At 39.7% G+C, this 15787-nt stretch overlaps 1 long non-coding RNA gene across 6 annotated transcripts in view; it reads left to right on the top strand.

The window, feature by feature from the left end:
* Positions 1 to 1107: 1107 nt before the first annotated feature.
* The window catches only part of LOC110535727 (uncharacterized), a 67313-nt gene continuing 52633 nt past the window's right edge, over positions 1108 to 15787 (top strand). For 2 of the 6 annotated variants that reach the window (XR_016484500.1, XR_016484499.1), the window contains exon 1: positions 1108 to 1192. This is a non-coding gene — a long non-coding RNA (uncharacterized LOC110535727). Of the gene's footprint in view, positions 1193 to 1899; positions 2408 to 4984; positions 5366 to 15787 lie in introns of those variants that run through there. The other 4 variants (XR_002475301.3, XR_005034635.2, XR_005034634.2 and 1 more) reach the window with 4 other exon arrangements.

Raw genomic sequence — 15787 nt, 5'->3', positions numbered from 1 at the left:
TAGACAGTTCATTGATACTTCACCATTAATTGAAATTGTAAAAATAGATCACACGACAGAAAAATAATTGTAGGCTAATTCAAAGCGTGTTAAATCGAAGAATAGCATATCCTAATAATAATAGTACGCAAACACAGAGCCATGTTTAGAAATAAATTCAATAAAAGCATAGGCATATGGCTCAAAATCAGACATGAGAAGAAGAATGACAATTAAATTGAGGAATAGCAGGCTATGCAATTCCATTGCAGTTTATTTCAAAACATATTCGTTGTATTTACCCTTCAATTTAAGAAGAAAAAACATTCCACCTAATGTAAAATTTGAAGGATGTGTTATTGGCTAGACATCGCTTTCTTTAGACGTGTATGGTCTTTTGTCAATCCATAGGCATTATTTTTGTAATAATTCGTTCGTTATTTAGGCTACCGACTTTGTGGTTTGCATGACCTTTTGCTGACATGATCTCGTTTGTTCCTAAACGAGAAATAATCGAAACTTCCAAAAACTGGTGACCCTCAATTTAACTACGTGGCACGTGATACTTTCTCCACAATAACCACTAGATGTCGCCCTTTATTAGCTAAGGTGCATAGTACATACACTCTCCCATCCTCAGTCCAAACCTCTAGCCTATCTCAACAGACACCAATATTCACAGATGCTGTATCATCAAAGCCACAAATCTCAATCAGCCTGGTAACTATCGATTCGTTTTCACTAAATAATGACGCTGGACATATTTTGTTAATCAATGTCGAATTCAGGTGGCCTATACTGATAAAACAGAGTAGCCTATGCCTGGGTTTAATAGTAAAAACTAAATAAATAATAGCCTACTGAAACACTTGTGATAATCAAAATCATAATCATTATAATCATAATCATAATACAAATATAAATAATAATAGACTATTTGTTTTTCTGGTTGACGTTAAGTTGCAGCGACGTTGAAACTATATAACTCACATTTTGTATATATATATATATATATGTTGTATAGCCCTACACATTTTTTTTAATCATAAATCAAATTGCACAAAGGCACGCACTCAACCACTCTCTCGCTCTCTTTCATTCTCTCTCTCTCTCTCTCTCTCTGTGTCTCACACACTCACACACGCTCGCGCGCACACACACACACACACCAAGGAACTATTGGCTCTTCTTATCCAAGGCCTGTTTCGTCATGGTGAGATGCTTTAAGATGTCTTTTTTTCTAAAGATTTAAAGATAATTTACAATAAAGGACGCGTTTACGTTCTAAGTCTATTTATGAGTTTTGTTCGAAACTGAGAGCATGAACTGCAAGATCGTAACTTATCCCTACATTTGAAAACAGGCGAAAATATAAATAATTGGTTATTCGCCATATGACTGGAAAGGGTAAGATGTAAAAGAGACCGAGTGACTAGAAACGATTGTCCTCTCATTCTCATTATAGGCTGACCGTGCATGTTTCATTAAACGTATGTAGAGATATGTAATGAGGACAGTCCATGTTGACCACGATATGGATGACGGGTATCACCAGTCGGTGTATTACCAATGATCTAGTTCCAATATGAAGTCTGTGTCAGGCATAAATATGTATTCGATAATTGATTGATGACCACATTAAGATTATAATAGTTTGTATCTTTTTCTATCGTTTGAAGAAAAGCAAGCCATGTAGCCTATAGCCTAATTGGGAAAATGTCGCAGTTTCTTCTCTATCGTCAAATTCGTCCCTGTTACATATGTCACTGATATAATAAGTGCAATGGCTATCTATTTTGAAATATCCGTGACAATTCAAATGCAAATTATTAATACGTCATTGCGTTTGTAAAAAAAAAAGTGTTTATGTTCACGCAGCTCTCTTTTTATTACACTTTGCTGTAGACCTTGTTTGGGTCTGTATCTTGCTTTAGCCTAACCGTCAATAGGTGCTACAGTGTGATTGGAACTGCATATTTATCTAGTTCACATAGCTGACATGCCTCACTTGCCATATTGGTTAAAGTGCGTCACACTATTCCATGTTACAAATTCGAAAAAGGGTGGTTTGGTTTTACAAGTAGCAAGAGCAATTGATGTGCAATAATCTTAGAATGCTGTAGCCTATGCATGCAAACCCCATGCGTGTTTGTCAAAACAAACAACTTGCAGGTCGATGACAGCATGTACCCTGTTTGGAGGGAAAAATCTTTACGTGTGCCCGTCTGACCACTTCTATTGGGTGACACATAAGAGGAGCAGTTCGGGAAAAAGGTTCACTTGACGAGGAGGCTGAGTTACGAGTAGGGACTACGGAATCTCCCAACAGCTCGCACAAATAAATTGGGCTGGAAAATTGGCGACGACTTGATTGAGAGCGCGTGCATAGCCCAGCAGGAAGATTTGAATGGTGGTGTAAAATATAAGGGTAAGTTAAACGTATTTAGCCTAGCCTACTATATATAATGTGTTGCAATTCGATTTTATAAAGCAAAACGCTCATTCTAAACCAATCATTGTTTGTGGTTTAAAAAACGATCATGTCTACTAAAAATTCAACAATTAGCTACTTCAAGACAATGGTTAATAAGTCAGTGTTTCATTCAGTGTGTATGTGCTCGCGTGCTCCCACAAATGCGGCCTGTGTGCGCATCATCATTAGCCAATACAGAGGAAATGTCGCCTTTACATAGCCAATAGAGAAACATACTCTTAAGGTGGGTTAACACTTAACATTATTCAGATTATTCAAATGACCATAGGCTACATGTATCCTATATATTTTTGTTGTTGTTGTAAAGCACAATCTCGAGCACCTTTCCTGGAATATAGGCTCCTCAACATCCTCAGGATCCTCAGCATTATTCTGGCACTGAATCCCTTCTTCTATTGTTTGGCCATTAGAATCTTATACATATTTCTGTCGAGAACAATAATAATATTATATTTTACAGTTTTACATCATTAGGCAACTAACAAACTTTCTATAGGCCTATTGCCTTATTTTAACCCATTATTTTCGGAATAGTCCTTTTTTTCAGCTGATAGGCTGTGAAATTCGAAATACTGTAGGTTAACGCTTGTTGGTGTGCGTCATCATCCATAAATATCCATTGCAATCACTACAACCTAAACCAAAAGAAATAGCATGGAAAACGAAGAATATAGAAAAGTAAAGCAAAGCAAATCTACCTTTTACATATGCAACAATATAAAAAATAATACGCACGCTGGAACCAACAGCATCGGAGCACTGAGAATGGCAGAGTGGCTCATCTCATTATGCATGGGCGATTTCCCAGGCAGAACCCTTGGTTTCTTCACTTGATGTCTCCAAAGCACACCGCTCACACACCATCGGAGCTTTGTCAAAAACAAACAGGACAATGTTCGCTTTCCAAACGGTAATCAAATTCCCAAGAACCGGTTGGGGGAAATTGCTCTGGCAGCGGCTAGACAGACTATGTAAACTGGATTTGCATATTTTGATGCACTAATTTCCTTGATGTATTTAAATATGGCTGCACGTAGATGATATGCTTGTCTACGTCATTGAACGTGACCTCGCTGTTAAACCAAAACGTGAATCTGGTTAAATCACATGGATATGCCTGCAATTAAACAGGGAAAAGACTAAGAAAGAGAGCTGTAGGAAATTACTTTGCCCTGATATAAATGTAGTGTTTCACAAAAAAAGGACATACTTTATCTCCTCCAAACTATTAACAAGGCATTTGAACCTGTAATAAGCGTAGCTATGTTGATAGTGTAATAACAAATAGGTGATAATAGTTGTAGTAATAATACTAATAACAATACGAATTGCAATTCATTACATTACCTGTATTACCTATTGTAACTTGTTAGTAACAATACCAATATTTCCATTGTCTATAGGCTAGATATGTAACAGCCCAAGCATATCATGGCACATGGTCCTTGCACACAGGGGTGTCATGCACCCCCACAATCTAAGGGGGCACAAAGTACCTGAGGATGGCTGGGGGGTGGAAGTTAGAGAATGTAGCATTTGTCAAACACTTGAAATAGCTTTTTCCTGTAATCTAGAGCCATAATCACTATGCTTAATTCTATATAAAAAAATGTATATTTTCTGTATATCTAAGCATACCTCTTGACCTGTAAGTATCCTACTGACTGGTGGTTATTTTAAAGAAACTAAATGTGCTTCTGCATATCTGCTAAAATCTTGGTAAAAGATTTAAAGGAATGTGAGTCTCATTGAGTACTTTTAGTAATTGCTTGCTTTTTTAAAGTCTACCAACCTTGCAAGCAGACAGGCCAGCTAAGATAGTTAGACAAGCTATCTAACTTGATTGGTAGGCTGAAATGTCTTCATGGTACAGGAGCTAGTTATGAGGTTGGAAGATTGGGATCTGGGCTAGCTAAATCCAACTTCATAAAATTGCTGGGACACATCTGAGGGGGTCTGTGTGCCCCCTATGGGCACTACGCCTCTGCTTGCACAACACAGGCTAAAGAAGAAGTTAGGGCCACACATTGCTTCCATCTTCTAGCTAACTACTTTTTGCGGTCTTCTGAAATTAATTCATCACAAGTTCAATTGGGACATCATTGTTACATGATATAAATCCTCTCATCACGGTGTGTGTGTTTGTGGGGGGGGGGGGGGGGGGGGGGTATACAAATTAACTAAATGCTTAGGTGAAGGCAAAAGGACCGACCAAAAACATTTTGAGTGGAATTATAAAATGTTTTTCCCACAAAGACTATGATGTATTACTGGCCTCCTTCCGTCTTGGTTTGGGGTTGTATCAAACACATTATGTTCACGCTTTTGTCTGAACGACTGTAAGTATGTTCCGTTTGTCATAACGCGTTAAAGGAGGGCCTGCAGCAAATTCATTACCGACCGCCATCACTCCGTAACCTGGTCTGGGAATGGGGGAGTCCAGGCCAAAAGACGAACAATGCCTCTTCAGTTCGTGCCCAACAACAGAGCGAGAGAACTTGTTTGAATTTCAGAGCACGTCCTTTCTCACAGAGAAAGGATGGACCCCCCCCCCCCCCCCCCCCCCCCCCCCCCAAAAAAAAAAGAACTTGCAGACTCTCACAGCTTCAACTGTGCACTTTCTATTTGGTGCCGCAGACGTTATGGGAAAGTTCGGTCTCCCTCTCCCCTCCCTCTATCATGTGCTTGGAATATGCTCAGGCTTTTACTCAGAGCAACTGAAGCACGCATAATGAACTGAGTATTAGCGGCAATTTTAAATGAAGTGACGGCCGAGGACGGCTGGATATTTGGGGGACTGTCCACCGGATCCCACAGAACATATCTCCTATCTGGGATAATTTCTGATTTCTGTGTCTGATTGCTGTGATGCTTCTTGCGCAATTTGAGGAAGTAAGTTCAATTTTGGTGATAATCCCTTGACCGTGCGTAAAGTTTATGTAGCTTGATGTGCGTAAAAGTTACAGTAAAGTTGAATGACTCTGTGAATAATAGACTATATTCATTGCTTCTTATTGGCTAGTGGACGTAATGTATAGAGATGATTTGTTTTAGCTGAAGAGGACCATGTAGGCTACGATTAGCTTTCATATATATTTGAGCAGTTGCAGTTCATACCGCTTCGTAGGGCTGTAGTGCTCTTCCCTGGCACTTAAATACATTTTGTCACATTTGGAGATGTTGTAGGCCTACTTAATTCGCTGAAATAAATAATCATGATGAAAACTCTGAGCATTGTTCAGACTGTTTGCATGAGCTTGTCGCAACCACAGTCACAAGCACAGTGCAAAAGTAGCCAACGCCTCTCCATGCATTGAGCCAAAGTGCAGACTTAGCGCAATGACACGTTCAATTATTGGTAGATGGTTTGTGCAATAAGTTAAAACGGCCAGCGGAGAATGTCTTCAATTGCTCCGAACATCAGTTTATAGTGTGCTATGCCGGGTAAAATTGAATATAGGCTACAACGTATGCGTAAAGATTGGGTTGCACATCGACTCATGATGAAAACTGTGTAGGCTACCTCCGTATCGTATTGTGTAAACAATACTTAATTTCACGCCTATGGTGCAGACCAGTCTCGGTTGTTGGGTTAGTTGTGAAAAAGTACTTATGGGGTTTTGTGTACAGTTAGTTAACCTACTTACTGCTCCAATCCTTAAAGGGACAGTTTGCGATTGTCACATCTTTTTTTTTGTTACTTTTAAAATTAATGAATTATACTTATTGATTCTTGAAGAATATACACTATAATTGCCTAATGAGCTTAATTCAACTGTCTTAGCCCCATAAAGACCAACATATAAGCTTGTTTAACTACATTGTTTGTAAATAACTTAATGTATAACCATAATTGGGATATCATGGATCGTCAGTCTTTGCATGCATTGCTCTGTCTATGAATTTGACAGCTCCAGCCACATTTACCAACACAGTGGTGGGTTGGCAACTGTGTCATTGTTTGAACTTGTTTGATTGCCCCTTTAATGAGCACGAGAACTCAATAAAATAAAGAAAGAAAAGAAAACCACTATTTACAAAGTAAAAATTATTGGTTTGAATGAGTTTATTTAGCCTACATACTGTATAAAAACCAGTCAATATTATACAGATGGTCTATTAGAATGTCACACAGTGTTATACAGTGTCAGACATTCACTGTCATAAATTGGGTACCGAAATAACCACGACATACTCTGTGTAGCATAATCAAGGCATTACTGATGTTTAAAGTGATAGAATGACAACATATAAAACCTACAGTATATTATCACGATTGCAGGCTATATGTTGCAGGGCAAATGTTCCATGCTGTATGGCGCGCAAAAAGGCCAAGGTGGGAGAAATGCTTGCTTTTTATGTTTAAAACTCACTTCTGTTGAAATTGAGAAATAGTAGTCATATAGATTATAATATTATGTCAGAACTATTGGGAAATTTCACTTAACTGAATATATCACTTTGGTAGCCTACTGTTAAAATTGTAGGCCTATGTGGGGTTGTATGATACAACAAATGCGTGGTTGAGGCCTGTGTTACCTATTTTCAGAACTTAGGGTTTACCCTAACTTGCAAATACATGATTAAAAAGTATAAAAAATTGACTTTAATAAATGGGTGACTCTGAAATGATACAGAATTGGATAGAGTCGTGCATGGCGCATTATTGGAGGGACATTGTATTAGTTCATTAGCCTTCAAATGGGATCTCTGTCAGTTGGATCAACCGGTGTCACTTCGAAGGAATTTTAATATCAAGGCTACCACTTATGAATACTTTAACTTGCAGTCAGATTTGTTCCAAATAATAACTGGGCTTAATAATTGCACAGGGCCGGGTGTCGTGATCATATAAACGTTGAATTTAGAAGTGTTTTGTCTAAGCAATTGGAAGCCTTCCAACCTATTTGGGCCTCTCATGTTAGCACCCGAACGACATATTTCAATAGGGCCAATACATTAATATAACGCGCAGCAAAAACACAAGTGAACAGGTGCATGTCGCGACATAGATGGAAACGCAAAACATTTCAGTTAACGTGCAAATATTAGGCAATATCGTAGGCTATAGGGTGTATATGCAGTTAATTAGGCCTACCCGTTGTTTGTAAAATACAGATAATTAAATAAGCCTGAAAAAGGGCTACAAAGTCACATTTTGTGCGGATCATCTCTGCGTTGTAAAAATAAGCCAAGTTTGGAACCACAATTAGTATAGCACGGAAATATCGATCTTGTTTAGTTGGCCTATTAATCGCAATATTGGTGTATCATGTAGCCCAATACCTTAATTGGACCTCACTGCTTTCGCCCTCCTCTCGCTCTCTCAATTGACACACACACACAGAGACACACACAAAGCACACAACTATCTTGCTTTTTTTGTGCCAAATTTTAAGAATTCTTGCTAACAATACGTATACAGTAACCTACCCTATAGTATGGGTATACTGGCATACATCCCAAGCTCATATTAAAAATAAATATTTAAAAAAAAAAAAACGTTCGGGCGCATGAACACATATCGTTAATAGTTAGGTTATTGAGTCTTTATATTTCCAACTAAGTCTGATACATATTAATATATAATTATTGAATGCTTGATATAGACAAGATGAAACGTTGTAGGTGTGTCACTGTGTAGAAAAATGAACGCGTGTTGGATAATGCGACATCGCCAGTATAGCCTACCTGGAAACCATTGTAGCATTTACATCGGTCACGACGATGAAAAAACACATGAAGCCAATAGGATTTCGACTCAAATCGAGTCAATGAAAGTGGCTTGACTCGCATTCTCTCTCACACCCGTATATTCGATAAACCTGGCCCAGTTCCATGCTACAGCAAAGACCCTACTCGGTACTAGCTGCGACGAAAATACAGGACAATGCTCTACTCAGCCCTGGAATGCTGCCATATGTCCTCCATTGATTTGAGCTCTTTTATTTTGTGGTTTAAACTGCTGGCTATTATACCCTTACTGGCTTAAAAATGTATCAAGATGATCGTGCTCATACCATAGTACAATCATTTTGTCTTTCCGTCCTTTTTTTTGTCATTCCACAAAACGCGTGCAGACCGCTAGCGGAAAACGCAATTATTCCGGTGTCTTGGTAATGACGCAAGGAGATTTGCCACTTGCTCGTGCATGAATATCAGCGTGCATTTGTGATTTTTCATGACATCATCATCATTACTTTACACTCCCGTGGTCTGAGGCCTTTGACCTCGCCGGGTTGGTCCAGATTTTGGCATTGGAAGCCCAGCCCTCCTCCCCGTTTCCCCCCTTTCCTTGGGGATGGCCCTTTTCCCACTCCTTTCAGACGGTTGGCAGAGGCTAGCCAACATAACGGAACCCTTGGCTTAGAGTCCTCGGCATCTCTTTCCTCTAGCACGCTGGATACGTGCGGACAACTTGATATTTTTTTGGTCACATACAAGGTCCTCTCCATATTCCGAAACAATCGCGACGTTTATCCTGTGTCATTTTCGCACTTTCTCCAGGAAACGGATTTTCCACCTCGTCCGTATCTTCTTTGCTGGCCTCACAGGATATCTATTGCGCCTGCCACAACGATTTAATAGGCGAAAGAGCCTTTTGTGGAATTGAATTAATTTGCATTGCAAATCAGGGCCTGTGCAAGGATGACTGCACCATACAGTTCTCCACCTTACTTCAACTCAGTAATGTTGGCTAATGTCATCTGAATATGACAATCTAAACACATGATATTATATTTTTTGGATATTCTATTTTTTAACAACTGGTGTGTGGAAGTTTGGGGGACTCGTTCCACAGAAGTGGCCTTTAAGGAAATAAAATAGGATTATGAATGGGAGTAATATTAGGTGTACTTCTATATTTTGGTTTATTTGCCTCAAAGTATGGGTGACGACTTCTGAAAGCAGGTGCATAATCCAACGCCCGGAAAACAGAAGACTATTATGGAATATTTTTGAAGAATGGGAAGTGGGTTGTTATCTTTGGTTATCTAGCTGTATGAGTGTGATGGCCGTCATAAAGCTAGATAACCGAAAGTAAAAACTACTTCCAGACTCATCGAGGACCTTGGAAATATAAACTGGAAATAACAAGACCAATAAACCTACTCTATGCATAAAATATTATTGAAAAAGTCTTAACATTTGAAATAATTGCTGTTTCAGCTAGCATTGACGGAACATGTTCACTTATTGGAAATGTGAAATAGTTGTATTTATGTATTACTTATTTATGTTTGTGGCAGGCAATTACTTTTGAAAACTTCAGGTAGCCTAGACTATAACTAATCATACATAGCATGAGTAAATGTTGCATTCACATACGCCCACACACTTTTTAAGTATATGCTTAGGCTATTATAGGCCTTTGACAGATTCAGAGTGTGAGAGTTCTGATTTTGTATCTATCTTGTTCATGCTTCTTGCTATATTCTTTCTTGAAATACGTTATTATCTATAATTAAATGTGGCAAATGAATATAGCCTAGGCTAGCATGCATGCTCCATCTGTTTGGCTAATGTAGGCTATAGCATTGAGAATGAGATTGACATTTAGGATGCGCGCCCTCCCCATTTTTTTATTTCAGCATGATCGACTACAACCAGGAAACGGCGCTGGCATCCCAAACAGCAATAATTAGAACGTATACAGAGCTGACAAAAACGGAGAGGGGGGTTTGGGGTATAGGCTAAGAAGGATGGGGAGGTGGGAGGGGTTTGTGTAAGTGGGGGTCGGCCCTGCTTAATTGATTCCGTTAACCGCAGTGCTGGAGATGTGAACGACTGGACGCTCCCATTCCCACGCTCGGGGCAAGTGGCAATGCCATGCTCAGTCCGAATATGACAGACAGGAACGGGGGTTGGGGGGTCCATGGGTGATGAAAAGATGTCAAGTGCGCCAGACTCATCTGCATCCCCATAGAAAGAGGCGACGTTTCCCACCCAGCCGACGCGGCCTCCAAACTTGAGTAGCAACGGTTTTGAATGCGTAATGCATTGCCAATTATCTTAAACCTGGACGCGTTTATACATCCAATCAACGATGTTATATAATTATGGAATTGTAGGCCTTATAATGGCCTAGCGCTCTAACACTGATCTATTGTTTGTCTCATGAGAATGAATTTGACAATGCAATAAAGGCCTAGAGAAGTCTGCCAAATTGAATAGATGATATCACTTCATGTGCTGTATTTGAACTTGACCAGGATTTTTTTTTTTTAGCTTTAATTGTAAGACATGCCCTGATTAATATAAATGAATGTTTATAGAATTAGCTAAAGCCAACATGTTTATTTTATTCTGATATATATAGTACATCCGAATAAAATTCGTTTTAAAGAAATAGCTTAATAGTGCAGGCATAGCTTCTGGCCTGGTAATTCTGCATGTTGGATGCTATTAGCTATAGACTACAGGCCATTAGGCTTATATTAGCCACCAGTGGATTTGTTTATAACAACCAAGGGAGCACGTGGCATGCATTAGGCACATGGTGACTAGCGGGATAGTTGTCTTGTTTCTTTATTGATGGTAGCACAGTTGGATAGAATGTTACAAACACCATAAACATGAAATGCTTTGTTGTCAACCCAATAGAGTTGTAAAAACCATTGTTTCTAAACGATGGCATTCCAACAAGATCTATTTATATTTGAGAATAGCCTCTGCATGGTGTCAGTTGTAACCTAGGCTGTTTGTTTTCTTCATGATGTTACAAGAGTCTATTGTCTGGAGATGAGGGGATGTTTGTTCTTAAACTGCTTTTAATTGAGTCATAGCCTACATTTTTCTTTTGTGAATTTTTTAAAACATTTCAGATAGTATATTATTATTAATAGTAGGCCTTTTCATATGGATGTAATTTTTTTGTGTAAATTGTGTAATGTCTTATGACTACTTTAAAGCCTATTAAAAGATTGATTAGCTGTAGCCTAACTGATGAAATTGCATTTTTTTTTCTTCCCAAGTGCTGGCCTAAATGTATTTTTAATTGATAGGCTGATGTGGAAGCGCCAGAGTTCTAGTCCTAAACCATCAGTGTATGCAGTGGTAGGCTAGTGCACATGGTATTATTCAAGTTCAATGTTAAATAGGCTCACAGTGGCTGAATTCAACACGGTCTTGCTGAAAGGGTCTCTGGCCGAGTTTTCTAAAACCATCAGACAAAAACTAGTGTGTCTTGTGCTGACCCTTATCAAAGAGTGTATACAATACTGGGTCATTATACGTTAGCCCAAAATTTTATTTGAGAACACAATTTGGGAAAGCAGTGAATAACCAAGTTTCATTGTCCCTGGTTAAGTCGATTGAAATCACCATCTAGACTCATGAATGGCTGCATTGTTTTCTACTCTGGCTTCGTACTAAATGTCAACACAGTGTTAAAAAAAACTTGTAGTCTGTAAGTAAACCAGCAAATATAAATCAGTTGATTCTCCACAGCATAAAAGGCCACTACACTAAACTGACTGAATGAAAAGATTTCTTCATTATTGGAAGTCTGAAGAGGTTATATGGTGTGAAAGTTACCTAAATTCAATTGGATACTTTTGACCCAAAAAATGGTCTACCATTTCACCAAATTATTCCTCTGCCAATTGATATTGGTGGAGACATTCTTATTTTATTCATCCAGTGTAATTATTTTTATTTAGCCTGAAATACAAAACCAGTAGGCTATATCATATGGTAGCCTATTTTATTTTGTGTCTTTTATTTTGTGTCTTATTGGTTTGCAGTAGCCTACTTTCATGTCCTTTCTAGGCTGTCATACACTATGTTTCCCCATATTGTAGCACTGTATCAAACAGAGGATGTTAACCCCAGTCATTCTCCTCAAAAAGTGCAGCATCACAATGCAATGCTAGATGTAGCCCAGTGTTGCCAGGAGAAAGAGAAACAGTATCACATGCCTGAAACTGTTGCAAGTCACACTTGCATCTCTCTCTCTTAGTCACTCTCACTATTCCTGCTGTGCATACTGTAACAGTGATATTGGCTGGCACCGGTTTGCATTGGGCGTGCACTGTCTCCAGAGCATTAGTGTATAACACATTAATATTTTGTCCTCTTGCGAACACTGCCAAATCATGCATGAGTCTGTGGTAATATAGTAAATACTCTATCAAGCCGAATATTTAGCTACAATTCATCTAATACCCGACAGCAGATAGTCCTACATACTTTTTCTCTAGCTCATCTTTGTTGGCTGAGTAGTGTATCTCACAGTAGGAAGTGCTTGGAGTGGCTGTGAGCAAGGGCAGACTGGGACCAGAAATCCGGCCTGGCATTTCTAACACACCGGCCAATTTCTTTTCGCTGAGGTCCCCACACTGGCCCATTTTTTTCCTCAAGGCCTCCACAACGGCTCAAATTTCCCTTGAGGCCCACATTATTAGCCAAATAATGATAATTTTGTGCAACAATAAAAACCTAGTTAAACAGACCCACTCAGCTAAAAATGGTTCAGCCCATCTGACAATTGCCTGAAATGCCAGATGACCAGTCTGCCCCTGGCTCTGAGGATACATGTGGTTATTTATGAAACTGCCATACAGGCAGGGTATGGGAAGGAGAGGAGAGGCCTTGCCATCCATTTCAAAAGACCCATTTTCACAGAGAAATATAGACGTGTGATTTGACTATGTGTATAGAGATGGGTGGTGACAGCACCTTTCTCTGCTCAGTAACTCTGGCTCTGCTGTCCACTCCCTCCCCACCCACACTTACAGTCCTCTGCAGCCATTGTTGTCATGTGATTGGCTGAGTAACATAACCATGGCGACCATGGCAGGTTTTTCATATTCATTGGACGAGCAATCAGCATATTTTACACCAGCCCAGCTTGCCAGTTTTTTTTTTATGTGCCTTCTTTCTGTGCAGAGGGCTCATGTTGTAATAATACAAGTGCAATCTGGCAGGCAGTGACCTTATGATGAGGTCCGTCTGGGTCATTTCTATGCTAGACAAAGGATTTAAAATAGTCACCATGTTGTTGCATCTGTTATTATAGTATTGTATTGTCATAACACAATGTGTTTTACACTGGGATTTAATTGGACGGGTGTTCAGACCTAGCACCTCCTTTTTTTTGTAATTTGTCTGTAGCTGTTACATAGTCGTGGTAAATACTTACTTAAGCACGAAAAACATCACACAAATCCTTCAGCTTGATTTGCTAAAATATCAAGCTATGTCAAGCAGAGACAGGTCATACCAGATCCAATGCAGTATTCAACGTTCGTCCCGGTCCCAAGGACGTTGAGAGATGCCTGTAGACGAGGAACAATGGTTGTGTCTCAGTAGCGTCTGTTCTGTCTGGCTTCACCATGTCTCTCTCTGTCTCTTCTGGACATGAACTTGAACTTGAGACAAGCAGCCAGACGCCATCTGTGCTCGATGGCTAATGAATTCAGGGCATTCATTGGAGGTGGAGCGCCACCATTGATGAGCAGAGGACCCTCAGACTGAGTTAGCTCTTCACCACTTATAGAATCCAGTCACCAATTCAGCTGTTTGTCCCATTTTTATGTTTTGGGAAATAAAAGTAGGCGTGGGTGTTTGTGTGTGTGTTTAATGTGGTGGTCATACCTGTAATTGTGTTCATGACTGTGATTCTCTATATGTTTGTGTGCATACCTGTTCAATTTACATAATCATGATAATACACATATTTGTGTGTGTAAGTGTGTGTTTGTAAATGTCTATTTTCCACCTTGTCGGCCGACTATTTCTAAGTAATCTAATTTCAAATCCCAGGCCAGCCATTATAAACAGGCTGCCGTGCTAAAGTCATTGCCTTGATAATTGAAAGGGCCGGTTTAGTGTTTCCCTAATAACTAAGGCCTGGTAACTGAATGAGGCGCTAGTGCTTAAACAAGCCCTAGCGCTGTGTGAATTCCTCAGGCCCTCCTTACTCCCGCTCAGGCATCTGTCACACACACACACACACACATACACACCAGGATTTTCCCTCTGGTTGGTGTCGCCGTGGCAACGAGAGGTGAGCTCACGGTGTGCATGCCGGCATCAGCACCGCTGGAGCAGGACAGGTTCCTGGTTTTATTGTGTCTGTGTGTGTGTGTGTGTGTGTGTGTGTGTGTGTGTGTGTGTGTGTGTGTGTGTGTGTGTGTGTGTAACCGACTAAAATGCCACTCTCTCCTTGTCTCCTGGGCTCAATTTAGATTCATCCCACACATTGAGGTGTTGCATTGTATTTCCTGTCAGGTGACTTCTCCATTAGCAGTGGTGTGATGGATATTATTAGCAGTGCACAGGGTGACCAAAGCTATGTAGACCACATCAGTAGGTATGGCTGCTCATCTTACACAATGATGACAGCCTTGCCACTGTAGATGCTGTTTCAATCTGCATCAAACATATGACATTTGCAGTGCCTTTCAGTGCATCTCCTGATTTTTGGCATCTCACACACATACACACACCAAATAACTATTGACTCCTCTTTCCACTGGTTCACCATTTAGAAGGATGCGGTCAGCCTCCTGCATCCTTGCTCATAAACGATCAACCAGCCATAATATGGGCTAATAATCCATTGTTGGATGTCATGGTTGGGCCCTTTTTAATGAAATCATGCATTGCCACTTGAGCGTCGTTGTGAGGAGCAGTGGACATTCTGTGCTCTGACACAGTGCCCCTCCCTTTAGCAGCCTGCGTGGAGGTGGTCACAGACATGGTCTCACTCCTACCAGTACATTAGCTACCTCCATGTCTCACTGTCCATGCCATTACCTTCTGAACACGACTGGATCAATGTCGGCTTAATAGGACATTAATGACAGTCAGTGTACTGTAAGCTCCCACACCAAATGTGTTTTTATGATGGGTTTGTTTGTTAATGGGTAGTATGAATGGGACATTGATAATTATGGTATTGCTTGAGCAAAACATTGAATGAATTGAAGGGCACTAAAATGAATGAGGAACAAAGCCTATTGTACAGTAACATCCTACAAACTTACATTAAACATTTGAGTTTGTCTCATACCCACACATTGTTACTTACACACAGATAATGGGCGTAGATAATAGATACAGTAGCCTACATGTATAAAATATTTTAAAAACATATAGGCTCAAACATATAAAGGACAAAATAGTAAACATTTGTTGATTTGCATTTTTCCAACATATCTCTCTAACCATCCCATATAATGTTCAGCAGACTTCCACAAAGATGCTAATGCTAGCTAGCTACATTGCACTTATGTCATCTTAATGGCTAATGCCATTGATGCTAACAACACATAGCAGAAATTCTGGCGGCCACAAGATTAATATGAC

This window comes from Oncorhynchus mykiss, chromosome 11, assembly GCF_057628025.1.
Source record: "Oncorhynchus mykiss isolate SJ-2025 chromosome 11, ASM5762802v1, whole genome shotgun sequence".
Taxonomy (NCBI): Eukaryota; Metazoa; Chordata; class Actinopteri; order Salmoniformes; family Salmonidae; genus Oncorhynchus; species Oncorhynchus mykiss.
Note: the sequence above shows the minus strand (reverse complement) of the source record. Positions and strands in the feature narration are given on the sequence as shown.